The sequence below is a fragment of the Lutra lutra genome, chromosome 1 (assembly GCF_902655055.1).
Source record: "Lutra lutra chromosome 1, mLutLut1.2, whole genome shotgun sequence".
Taxonomy (NCBI): domain Eukaryota; kingdom Metazoa; phylum Chordata; class Mammalia; order Carnivora; family Mustelidae; genus Lutra; species Lutra lutra.
Window position 1 is genome coordinate 169,981,289 of NC_062278.1, and position 13,545 is coordinate 169,994,833.

The window sequence follows — 13,545 nt, forward strand, 5'->3', positions numbered from 1 at the left end:
TTGGGATTGATCTTTGAGGTCATTTATATGATTTAAAAAATGAGGAAACTGAGGTCAAGAACATGTAAATTCATGTCAATCAAACAATTACTGGAGGATTGCTGTGAGCAGAGATCCATGCTAAGGGGCTCCTGCGGCATCTAAAGAAAGGTAACATCTAGTCACTTATTCCTCCATCTCAAGTGTCTCCAAATGTGCTTGACTTTGGGATATGAGGATGAAGATGATAAGAATCTGCCTTCAAGTTATTCTAACTGTGGAGAAAAATATCAAAATAAACCTTCCCAGGTATGCTGTGGAAAATGCTAAAGGAATAATGTGGCAGAGACTGTGCTTGACCTGTTAATAACCATTCTTTCAATATCCAACCAAAAGATTGGATTTCCCAGCCTCTCTTGCAGCAAGGTGTGGTCACATGACTAAATTTTGGCTAATGAGATGTAAGGGTAAATGTTGTGGGGGTTAGTGCAAAGTCTTTTTAAAAGGAACGTACAAAAAAAAAAAGAACAAAACGAAAAAGGAAATCTTGTTTCCTTTTTCCTGCTGCTTGGGATGTAGTTGCAATGGCTGGAAATTTAGCAGCCATTCTGACCTATGATGTCACATTGGGAAGGGAGCCCCATACTCAGATGATGGAGCAAATAAAATAGCCTCAGTCACTGATACCATGGAGCTGCTATACCAGCCCTGGATTGTCTATCTCCATACTTCTTTTATATAAAAAAATAAACTTATTTTGCTTATCACCCCAATATTTTGGATTTTCTCTTTCATACAGATAAACCCAATCCTAACTTACAAAAATCCTAAAAATTACAATTCCAGTTCACAAACTCATGTAAGCAAGAAAGGCAACTTTAGTTTCTATTACGTAAGCTCAAGCAAACTATAATGGACCATAAGCAAGTCTCCAGAACAAAGGAGGAGTGATTTTTATAGAAGGAAAAAGGGAGTGGGTGGGATTATTTTGAACAAAAGTTCATTAGAAGAAAATGAGAGTTTGAAGTGGGGGCAGTCTCTCATTTGACTGCAGGCAAGGGCAGCTTGCCTTTGCCAGACTAAAAAGAAAGCTTCCTTCTTCCTGCTGCTCTATGCAACCTGCGACCATGGCTTCCCTACTCCAATTCTGAATTCAGTTTCCCTAACATGTTTTCACATCTGGAAACCCTTGCCTAGTTTCAGAGAAGTGGAATCTTCCTCCTAAATACACTGCATTTCCCTGTTTTAATCACTTCATTAGTATGTAAGAATCTTTTCCTGTAGCTCCTGAGACCCTAGATTTTTGAAACCCAAAAGGCAGGAAAAGATTTTGTTTTCTTTCTGAGGGCCAGAAAAAGAAAATAGCCTTGAGACAGTAGCTTAAGATAAGACCTCTGGGTAACAGAAATTAGCAGGAATGCAAAACAACTCCAAGAGCTTCCTCCATGCCCCTGTCAGAATGACTGAAATAAAGACGAGTGACAACACCAATGTTGGCCAGGCTGTGGAGCCCCTAGAACTCTCTGACATGCCTGTTGGGGATGTAAAATGGCACAGGCACTTTGGAAAATTGCTTGGCAACCTTAATAAACATAGATCTGCCTTATGATCCAGAAATTCCCCTCCTAGGTATGTCTTCGAGAGAAATGAAAACATGTCCACAGAAACTGTACATAAATCATAACAGCTTTTTTCCTAATAGTCCAAACTGGAAACAACCAAAATATCCACTCAAACAGGAGTTTGAATAAACAAATTCATTGTCTGGGATACCATACAGCAATCCAAGCAGAGGAACTATTGCTGCCCACAACAACACAGAAGAAAAAAATCATTATTTTGAATAAGAGAAACCAAATGCAAAAAAAAAAAAAGTGAATATTGTATAATTCTACTCATATGAAGTTCAATAACTGGCAGGACTAATTTATGGTTTTAGAAGTGGTTACCTCTGGGAGAGGGATGGGGAATGGGACTATTATTGACCTAGAAGAGTCACTGGAAGCAGGTGCTAGAAAAATTCTATACTTTGATCTTTGGGATGGTGACACACATACATAGATAGGTAAAAATTTTAATATCTGTGCATTTTAATATGTAGAAATCAGTTTTTAAAATTTCATTTTAATGAAAAAACCCAGTGGCTAATATTTCGAAAATAATATGCTACCCTGGGTGTATGACAAGGTGAACACATAGCACTCTATGCTAGCCCAGGGGGGTGGGTATTAACCACACTGTGTGGGGTAGGTGTACGAATGAAGGGCTCCCCAACGGAGGCTTCCTGGAGGAAGGGATGGCTCAGCTAAATTTCAAAGGGCGTGAACTGAAGGTTAAGCAAAAGATGTCGCTAAGGGCATTCCAGGCACAGAGGAACTGCATGCAAAGGCACTGGGTGAGTCCCAAGAGAACCTAAGTGGGGGTGAGGGTGGGAGGATAAGACTGCAGATGGAAGCAGTAGTCAGATCTGATGGAGCCTCATAAGCCAGATGGAAGCTCAAATGGGGAGGGCCTGAGAAGTGGTGGTCAGATCTGAGCTTTAAAAAAGCTCCCTCAGGAGGGAGGGAGGACAGTGGTGTAGAGGGGTTGTAGTAATCCAAGAGGTGGGGTATGTGGTCTGAGCTAGGGCAAGAGAAAAGGGGACTGGGGTTGTGGGAACAGCTTCCAGGGACACTGGGGAGAAAGGCTTTGGCAACTGATAATATTGGCAGGAAGTTAAAGAAACTGTCAAGATCTCGCCTTTCATGTCAGGGAGGAGCCAACTGCTGAGAAAAAAATCAGAGGAGGTAATAACATCTGTGTTATAGTGTTGGCTAGATGTACTTTTGCCTGTCCAGTCCCTGTTTCCCCCTTTCTCTTATGAGAGAACCCTGCTTTTTCTACAGAGAACTTATGGCTTCCTAATCTCAGGTCATGTGCCTAAAGTGGGGGTGATCCCACCTCTCAGGTGTAGGACATGTGACACTGGCCAATCGGCAAGTTCCAGCTCTCTGGTGGAATGCAGTTCAGGGATTGACACATGACTCAGATTGATCCAATGAGAGTTAGCTCTGGAAATTCTGCTGGAACTCTTGGCAAAGAATCCCCTCCTTTCTTCTGGGTTTGCTGAGCTGGTGGACTGGAAGCCTGAAGCTGCTGATGGCTCTTTTTGCCACCAAGAAGGGCGAAAGGCTGCCTGAGAATAAAGCCAGCACTTGAGTAAACAGAGCCCTATGTCTGATGATATTGCTTGGGCTATTAGATCCAGCCATGCCTGAAGACTAACCTGTACTTTTTTCCTTTTTTTTTTTTTAAGTGAGTTTTTAAAAAATTATTATTTGAGATTTTTTAGTTATTTATTTGACAGAGAGAGAGATCACAAGTAGGCAGAGGCAGGCAGAGAGAGAGGGGGAAGAAGGCTCCCCACTGAGCAAAGAGCCCGATGTGAGGCTCGATTCCAGGACCCTGAGGCAGAGGCTCAACCCACTGAGCCACCCAGGTGCCCCAAACCTGTACTTTTCACTTTAGTGAGCCAACGGCTTCTCTTCTTGGAATAATTCTATTTGAGTTGGGTTTTTTGTCACTTTGAGCTGCGAGAGTTCTGATGACCGAAAAACTTCACTTAGTACAGAGCTTCTGTTAGGAATGATGTAAAAGCTCTGGGAATGGATAGTGGTGATGTTTGCACAACACTGTGTATGTTCTTTTTTTTTTTTTAAAGATTTTATTTATTTATTTGAGAAAAAGAGAGAGAGTGAGAGAGAACATGAGAGAGGAGAAGGTCAGAGGGAGAAGCAGACTCCCCGCGGAGCTGGGAGCCCGATGCAGGACTCAATCCCGGGACTCCAGGACCATAGACCTGGGCTGAAGGCAGTTGCTCAACCAACTGAGCCACCCAGGTGCCCTGTGTATGTTCTTAATGGCACTGAATTGTACTCTTAAAAGTGATTAAAATGGTCAATTTTATGCTGTGTGTATTTTATCACAATAAGAAAATTTAATAGAAACTTTTTAAACAACATGTTACTAGAGACAAGCAACCCATTTCCCATTCAACAGGTAGAGGGCTCCTTTGATGCACATTGGATCATCTTTTTTTTTCTTTTCTTTTTTTTTTTTTAATATGTATTTGTTTATTTGACAGAGAGAGAGAGAGAGAGAGAGAGATAACAAGTAGGCAGAGAGGCAGGCAGAGAGAGAGGGAGAAGCAGGTTCCCCGCTGAGCAGAAAGCCTGATGCGGGGCTCGATCCCAGGACCCTGAGATCATGACCTGAGCCGAAGGCAGCGGCTTAACCCACTGAGCCACCCAGGCGCCCCCACATTGGATCATCTTTATTGAAAATCATCCAGAGACTTCCCATCCCACTTAAAATTCGGCCCACACACCTTCCCAAGGTCTATAAGTCTCTTTATCATCTACCCTTGTACCCTGTCCTCGTGTCTTACCCTCCTCCCTGGGCTCACTACCTTCCAGCTATGCTAGTCTCTTTGCTGCAGGCAAACACAGAACAAAACAATCTTTTGTCCTGTCTTGAAGCCTCTGCACTTGATGATTCTTCTGCCTGGGATACTTATTCCATGCCCCCAACCCCAGGCCAGTCTTTCCACGGTCACCTCACCACCATTCTGTACTCAGTTGCCACCCTTCGGAGAAGCCTACCCTGGTCAAAGTAGTGGTCCCTGCCTATCATTTCACCCTTCGCAGTTGTCACAGATGTCTGCAGTGATCGTTTTCTTTGCTGGTTTGTTTATTGTCTCACAGCCTACATTTGAATGTAAGAGAGCAGCTAGAGGGCCAGAACTCTAGCTTGTTCCCCTCTGTGTTCCCAGCACTTAGAAGAGCATGTGGTCCACAGTATGTGCTTAATAAATGGTACTGAATGAACTATTTGCACAGGTAAGCTCCTTACAGTTAATTCTGCAAGTGGGGAAAACTGAGCCCAGAGAGGTGAAGGGACTTATCAAAGGCATTCTACAAATCACTGTCAAAGACAGGACCAAACCCAGGACAATTAGTTCCACATTCAGTTCATTTTCTGTAATTCCCCTCCACCTCTTTTTGCCAAAAGACTTGTAAGGCTTGAGCGATTTTCCCCTCTGATGCAAGTATATCAGATCAGAAAGAACAATGAACTAGAGGCCAAAAGACTTGGGAGCTGGATCTAGCTCTGCCATCCACACACCCTTCAGACTGGGTCTCCTGGAGGACAGGGGCTTTGCTAGCACCCAGTGCACTCACAGTACAGCAGGTACTTAGGCAAGGTTTCCTGAATGAGTAAGTGACTGCTGGCATGAAGAAAATGGGTGTCAAGAAAGAGTGGTGGTTAAGATCTCTGAGTCTGAGCTAGATTGATTTGAATTCAAATCCTGGCTATGCCACTTTCCAGTTGTTGGACATATGATCTCACATGAAGAATATTTTGCCATCCTCTGTGATAGTTGGTCTCCAAGACGGGTCCCAATGACCCTCACCCCCTGGTATTTATGTTCGTGTGTACCCCACATTCAATTAGGGGTGGCCTGCACTGACGCACAGAATACTGCAGGAGGGACAGCGTGTAACTTCTGAATCTAGATCATAAAAGGTACTGCAGGTCCTCCTGGGACTCCTGGATGGTTCATTGGGTAAACCAGCTATCACGTTGTAAGGACACTCAAGGAGTTCTGTGGAAAGAGAGACCAAGGCCCCCACACTTCCCAACAACCAGTACCAGGTTGGGAACATATAAGCAAGCTACCTGGAACTGGATTCTTAAGCTCAGTCAAGCCTTCAGATGACTAAAGCTTCTGCTTCGTGAGAAACCTTGAGATAGAACTGCCCATTCAAGGTAATCCTGAATTCTTCACCCACTAAAACCATGAGAGAACAAATGATTATTGATGTTTCAAGTCACTAAGTGTTTGGGCAATTTGTTATACGGTAAAAAGTAACTAATCTATCATATTCATCTTTGTCACTGACATTTACTGAGAGCTTACCATGTGGTTTTTCATTTGAACCCTCCCAGTCATGCTATGAGATGACAAGACAAGAAAACTGAGGTGTAGGGCAATGAAATTTCTCTGTGCAGAGCCCTTGAACTTAAGGGCTTAATGGTCAGGCCTGAGAGTCAGAAACTCAGTGTATGACCCAAGGCAAATACAGCTCTAGGATCCCAGGAAGGAGAGATGAATTTTGGATTCTGGTTTCTGGTAGTTTCTCATAGTTAGAGAGAACACTCCAAAAGCAGCAGACACATCCCCTTCCCTTGAGTACCTGACTACAGGAGGTCAGATGCTAATGAATAGCATATGGTGTTCTGTTGCTGAGAAACACACATGTTTACACAGTAGTGATGAGAAATGATAACCCTTCATAAGGGTCTGGCACTTTGCATATATAAAGGCTTCATACCTGCAGAAATCGATAGACATCCACCTGGCAAGTAAAGCATGGATTTATGGACTGAATGTGTCTCCCCTCTCTCGAATGCATATGTTGAAGCCTTAACCCTCAATATATGGTAGGTATTTGGAGGTGGAGACTTTAGGAGGTAATTTGGGTTAGATGAGATAATGAGAGTGGGACCTCATGATAGGATTAGTGGCCTTATAAGATAAGGCACCATGGAGAACTTTCTCTTCCTCCCTCACTAATTCCTTTCTCCTTCTTCTTCTTCTTCTCTCCCTCTCTTTCCCTCTCCTCCTTCTCTCTCTCCCCCTCCTTCTCTTTCTTTCTTCCCATGGACACACATAGAGAAAAGGCCACAGCAAGAAGGTGGCTGTTTATAAGCCAGGAAGAGAGCTCTCACCAGAACCCAACTACCTGGCACCCTGATCTCAGACTTCCAGTATCCAGAAGTGTGAGAAAATAAATTTATGTAGTCTAAGTCAAGCAGTTCGTGGTATATCACAGCAGCCTAAGCAGGCTAAGACACATGGTAATGTACATTTTACAGATGGGGACACTGAGGCACTGGAAAAGTTATAGGACTCTCAAAGAGTCACATGGGCTTTAAGTGGCAAGCTGAGGTTAAAGCCTGGCCATTGGGTGTCCTTACAAGTGCAAAGGACTGTCAGGGGTTCCTCTAAGGGAGGTTCTAGGAAGAGATGAGCAGGGAGCAGGGTTCTGAAAAAGCGGGGGGGGGGGTGGCCTGGTGGAGAGAATGGGGCATGGAGGAACTAAACGGGCAGGGTGAGCCCTTGGGAGGCTCCTGAGGGGTGTGAAGACAAAAAGGGAACATAGGTGGAATGAAAAGAATGAGCAAGCCTGGGTGTGTGGAGGAGGCTTGGCTGAAGGAATTCCAGTGGTAGGTACAATTGCAGCAGGAGGGTTTTGCAGAGTGAGAGATCTTGGAGCTGGGGCCAAAGTCAACCACGGTGCCTAAAGTGGGAAGAAAAGTTTATTTTGCTTCTTGGGTGGATTTATATTCACAATATTTTGCAACTATCACCACTATTTATCAGTACCTCAGAAGACAATTCCGTATCTCCCAATTCGCCCTCCCTCATTCCTTGGCAACCACTAATCTACTTTCTGTCTCCATAGATTTCCCTGTTCTGCACTTTCAGATAAACGGAACCAACCCTACCACATGCTGCCCCGACTGTGACTGTCTTCTTTCACTTAGCTGAAGCTTATCTATGGTTCTCAGGATTTATCTATGTTGTGGCAGTACTTCATTCCTTTTTAGGGCTGAGTAATATTCCATCATAGGGATATTCCACATTTTTGTGTATCCATTCATTAGTTGATGGACACTGGGTCATTACCTCTTTTTGGCTGTTATGAATAGTGCTGCTATGAACATTCTTGTCCAGGTTTTTGTGTGAATATGTGGGGTTTTTTTTAAAGATTTTTATTTATTTATTTGACAGACAGAGAGCAGAAGTAGGCAGAGAGGCAGGCAGAGAGAGAGAGGGAAGCAGGCTCCCTGCTGAGCAGAGAGCCCCATGCGAGGCTCGATCCCAGGACCCTGAGATCATGACCTGAGCCAAAGGCAGAGGCTTTAACCCACTGAGCCACCCAGGCGCCCCTGAATATATGTTTTTTTGTTCTCTTGGGTATATATCTGGAAATGGAACACCTGGATCATATGGTAATTCTGTGCTTAACTTTTGAGGAACCATCAAACTGCTTTCCTCCCAACCGCAATGTTTGAGGGTTGCAAAGTCTCCATATCCTTGCCAGCACTTGTTGTCTTGTGTCTTATATGCCATCCTAGTGAGTGTGAAATGGTATCTCATTGTGGTTTTGACTTGCATTTCCCTAATGACTAATGATATTGAGAATCTTTTCATATGCTTATTAGCCATTTGTATAACTTCTTTGGAAAAATGTCTATTCAGATCCCTTGTCCCTTTTGTAGTTGAGTTGTTTGCCTTTCAGTATTGTTTTGTGAGAATTCTATATAGACTCTAGATACTATACCGATATCGGATATATGATTTGTAAATATTTCTTCCCATTCTCTGGGGATTGCCTTTTTCTTTCCTCCCATTCTCTGATGGGTAGGGCTCTTCTGGGGCTGGTAGGGACCTTACCCCTGGTGCCAGAGCACTGAACACTCTCCCACTGTGGAAACAAATAGTTCCTCAGAGGTCTTACCCAAGAGGACATGTTAGTACCTCTGTACGTTTACAGTGAGTGCCCCACATGCCATGCACTCAGGGCATAAGTCTGAAAAACATGTCCCTTCCCTCTTGAGCTGCCTGTCTCCATGAACAATACCTACAATCACCCAGACTCTCAAGGGAAAACTCCAGCGCCCCCTCGGGCCACCAGCCAATTTGCCACTATAGCTCTCACTTCCCCTCCTCTCTCCTCCCCCCAACACCCCAGTCTAGGCCCAGGTTACCTGAAGGATTTCAGTTGTTCCATAATTGTCCATTGACCTCCCTGCTTGCTTCTTCCAGTCCATTCTCTCTTCCATCAGTGCAGAAGCAGAGTGACTCTTCTTAAGTAAGTATCCCATCATGGTTCTCCCCTCACCAACTTCTCAATGGCTAAAGTCAAGAGAGAAGACCCACGCGAAGGCAGGGGCATTTGGCTTAGACTGCTCTCTCTACCCTCTTTCTTGAAGTGACTCAGCCAGACCGAACCTTCTCCCAATTTCCCAACTTGCCCTGCCTCCATGCTGTGCAGAAATCACTCACTCTGACATAAAGAGATGGCAGTGGGGAACTCCAAAATAGGTCATGGGTTGGGCAGCAACAGGTCAGGGAGGAGCTGGTTTGTGTGGGGAAGGGGGAGGGGAAGGCTGCAGGGGGAGGGAAGGGAACCTGACTCATGCATGTGCAGTTATGCGCTTGGACTTGGACGTGCAGGCCTGCTCAGTGGACTCACCTGAGTCTCTGGGGTGTGTGAGGGCCGGATTCAGCCCTAGGTATTGGGAGGCAGATTCCATTGCCCACCACCCCTATCCCCAGCCCTCTCAGATTCCTCAAACCCCAGCACTGAAAAAGCCTTAGAGATTCTGTGGCCCACCACTCATCCCTTTGCCTCTATTAAAACCCCATTCTTCTCACCTCAAAAATGGAAATGATAACACCCCCTGGGCTGTTGTGAAGCTCAAACAACATGTGTGCCTGGAAAGCACATCTAGGCTCTTCCACTAACTTTTAGAACACATGGGGAAACTGAGGCCCAAAGAGACAAATTGGTAGTTTTCAACCTTGACTGTGGTAGAGGATCACTACGAGAATTTGTTGAGAATAAGGATCCCTGGATCCTACTGCAGCTTCTGGCAGGTGTCCTGTTATCTGTATTTTTTAACAGGTGACTCTGCTGGGAAACAGGGGAGCAGCTGACTGCTCTGAGAATACACAGAAAGGTGTGAGAGGGCAAGGGGGCCCCATCTTCTGAGGAAGTCTGGTTCTCTTCTCAGAATTCCGAGATGTGCCTCTGGTGAGTCACTGAGTTCCCAGCTGTGTGTGATTGATCACCTTACTTTCCCAGACTGGCAGCCAAAAGCTGGCTTCCCTGATGCCAAGCTGCTGGAAATAATTTCTCCTTGCTGGATTTGGTTGTTAAGGATGTTCTGGGGAGAGAAGTCTCTTGGGGTGCAGTCCCTAATGAGATGGGAAGGGGAGGTCTGGGGAGGGAGGGAAATAGGAAGCTCCATCATACTGAATAGAACTGAAACCAAATTAAACAGAAGACAAGTTTGTCTTGGGTCAGGGTGGGGCTGCGGTGAGGAGGGGACGGCTAGGGCTTCAGCGGTCACCTCCTTGCCTGTCTCAGGCTCCTGGCACCTTCCTGGTTCCCTGTTCACCCTTTCCATCTAAATGTGTTCTCTGGACAGGATCTGAACCTCATCCACACTCAAGTGCAGTTGTCTAATAATACAAATCCAAAACATGATCGTAATGCTTCTTTCTTTTTTCTCTCTCCTTCCTTCCTCCCTCCCCCACCCCTTCCATGGTCTCCTTTCTAATTTTGACTCTGGTCTTGAGCTCTTAATTTGAATTGCTTTCCCCAGGTCTCTATTTCTTCATTTATGATTTGTGTTCTCCATACTCACTCGAGAAAGCTACAACTCTGGTCATGTCCACTCTCAGCCAACGCCACATCCACCCCATGCAACTGTAGCTTAACAACAGCTTCGACTGTGCTCACTTTAAAATCCATGACCTTGAACATCAAGAGGGCCCTTGGTGCTGCCTGGCTATTAGGCTCTACCTACCTACCCATTGGCTCTCCAGCTCTGCTAGACTACTGCTCCACTCCTCTGCTCCCCTAAATCCTTAGTGTCCCACACCCCACACACTCCACTGCCTCTTCACCGACAAAATCAAAGCCCTCAGAACGTCCACATACCCAGCATGTGCTGATCCTTCCATGTACTCGGGCTTCCTACTTGCTGCCACAGGTGAATGGCCTCTCCTTGTGCACTGGACTCCAGCCCCATTCATCTGCCCTCTTTTTCCACAGCATCATTTTTATTTTCAAATTTTATTTATTTATTTATTTATTTATTTATTTATTTATGCTGGTGGGGTTTTTTTTGCCCCATAGGATTTTTTAAATTACTAGGCTCAGTTAGCCAGCATATAGTAAGTACGTCATTAGTTTTGATGTAGCATTCAACAATTCATTAGTTGTGTATAACACCCAGTGTTCATCACCACACGTACCCTCCCTAATACCCATCACCCGTTTACCCCTTTCCCCTATCCCCCTCCCTTCTGTAACCCTCAATTTCATTCCTGGAGTCCAGAGTCTCTCATGGTTTGTCAACCTCTCTGATTTTTTCCCACTCAGTTTTCCCTCCCTTCCCATGTGGTTCTCCGTGCTATTCCTTATGTTCCACATATGAGTGAAACCATATGATCATTGTCTTTCTCTGCTTGACTTATTTCACTTAGCATGATCCCCTACAGTTCCATCCATGTTGATCCACAGCATCATTTTTATCTCTTCTGGATCATTCTCATCAGCACACAAACATGCCATTAATTTCCCCCATCCTTTAAAACAACAACAAAAATCTGGCCACTACGTGCAAGAGTAAAACTGACCCATTTTCTTACACCATATACAAAAATAAGTTCAAAATGGACTAACAACTGGAATGTAACACCCCAAACCATAAAACTCCTAGAAGAAAACAAAGGCAGTAATCTCCTTGACATTGGTCTTAGCAACATTCTTTTGGATCTGTCTTCTCCCGCGAGAGGAAAAAAAACAAAAATAAATGAATGAGACTATACTCAGTGAATTAGGTCAAAGGTAAAAGACAAATATGGTATGATTTCACTTATATGCGGAATCTAAGAAACACAACAAACAGGGGGGAGGAGTCAAGATGGCAGAGAAGTAGCTGGCTGAGACGATATCAGGTAGCAGGAGATCAGCTAGATAGCTTATCTAACCACTGCGAACACCTACAAATCCAATGGGAAATCGAAGAGAAGAAGAGCAATAATTCTAGAAACAGAAAATTGATCACTTTCTGAAAGGTAGGACCTGCAGAGAAGTGAATCCAAAGTGATGGGAAGATAGACCGCAGGGGGAGGGGCCGGCTCCCGGCAAGTGGCAGAGCAGCGGAGCACAAAATCAGGACTTTTAAAAGTCTGCTCCATGGAGGGACATCGCTCCAGAGGCTAAGCTGGGGGGAAGCCCACGTGGGGTCAGCGTAACCCCAGGTCCCGCGGGGTCATAGAAGGCCCGGGGATGTCTAAGTGTCGCAGAGCTTGTAGGTATTAGAGCAGGGAAGCTGGCTACAGCAACAAAGCCAAGGAGTGAGCTCTCAGCTCAGGGTTACCTTGAACTGGTCACAGTCTGGGTGAGCTCGGAGCGTGGCCGGAGGCCATGGAGATGAAAGCGACCGGGCGCTTTTCTCCAAGTGCGAGCAATTGAGTGCTTTCCTCCAAGCGCAAACAGAGGCCAGGGAGACGGGGGTGGTTGGGCGCTTTTCTCTGAGGGTGCACCGAGGAGCAGGACCCCAAGCTCTCGGCTCCTCTGGGCCGGAGATTGGGAGGCCGCCATCTTCATTCCCGTACTCCAGAACTCTACCTCTATGGAAAGCGCTCAGGGGACAAAAGCTCCCGAAAGCAAACACAAGCGGATTACTTAGCCCGGCCCCTGGTAAGGGCAGTACAATTCTGCCTGGGGCAAAGACACTTGAGAATCACTACAACAGGCCCCTTCCCCAGAAGATCAACAAGAAACCCAGCCAAGACCAACTTCACTCACCAAGGAGAACAGCAGAATTCCAGAGGAGGAGAAAACAAATCTTATCTGGACAAAATGACAAGGCAGAAAAACTCACCACAAAAAAAAGAACAAGAGGCAGTACCGAAGGCTGGGGACCTAATCAATACAGACATTGGTAATATGACAGATCTAGAGTTCAGAATGACGATTCTCAAGGTTCTAGCTGGGCTCGAAAAAGGCATAGAAGATATTAGAGAAACCCTCTCCGGAGAGATAAAAGCCCTTTCGGGAGAAATAAAAGAACTAAAATCTAACCAAATTGAAATTTAAAAAGCTGTTAATGAGGTGCAATCAAAAATGGAAGCTCTTACTGCTAGGATAAATGAGGCAGAAGAAAGAATTAGTGACATAGAAGACCAAATGACAGAGAATAAAGAAGCTGAGCAAAAGAGAGACAAACAAATACTGGACCACGAGGAGAGAATTTGAGAGATAAGTGACACCATAAGATGACACAACATTAGAATAATTGGGATTCCAGAAGAAGAAGAAAGAGAGAGGGGAGCAGAAGGTATATTGGAGAGAATTATTGTAGAGAATTTCCCTAATATGGCAAAGGGAACAAACATCAAAATCCAGGAGATGCTAAGAACGCCCCTCAAAATCAATAAAAATAGGTCCACACCTCGTTACCTGATAGTAAAATTTACAAGTCTTAGCGACAAAGAGAAAATCCTGAAAGCAGCCCGGGAAAAGAAGTCTGTAACATACAAGGGTAAAAACATTAGACTGGCAGCAGACCTATCCACAGAGACCTGGCAGGCCAGAAAGAACTGGCATGATATATTCAGAGCACTAAATGAGAAAAACATGCAGCCAAGAATACTATATCCAGCTAGGCTATCACTGAAAATAGAAGGAGAGATAAAAAGTTTCCAGGACAAACAAA

At 44.9% G+C, this 13,545-nt stretch overlaps 1 protein-coding gene across 1 annotated transcript in view; it reads right to left on the minus strand.

Moving 5' to 3' along the window:
* Window positions 1–9,000, minus strand: part of HRH1 (histamine receptor H1) — an 89,143-nt gene extending 80,143 nt beyond the window's left edge. Inside the window, exon 1 of the mRNA XM_047744617.1 lies at window positions 8,797–9,000. The gene's annotated coding sequence lies outside the window, so the exon portion shown is untranslated. The remainder of the gene's footprint in view (window positions 1–8,796) is intronic.
* Window positions 9,001–13,545: the final 4,545 nt, after the last annotated feature.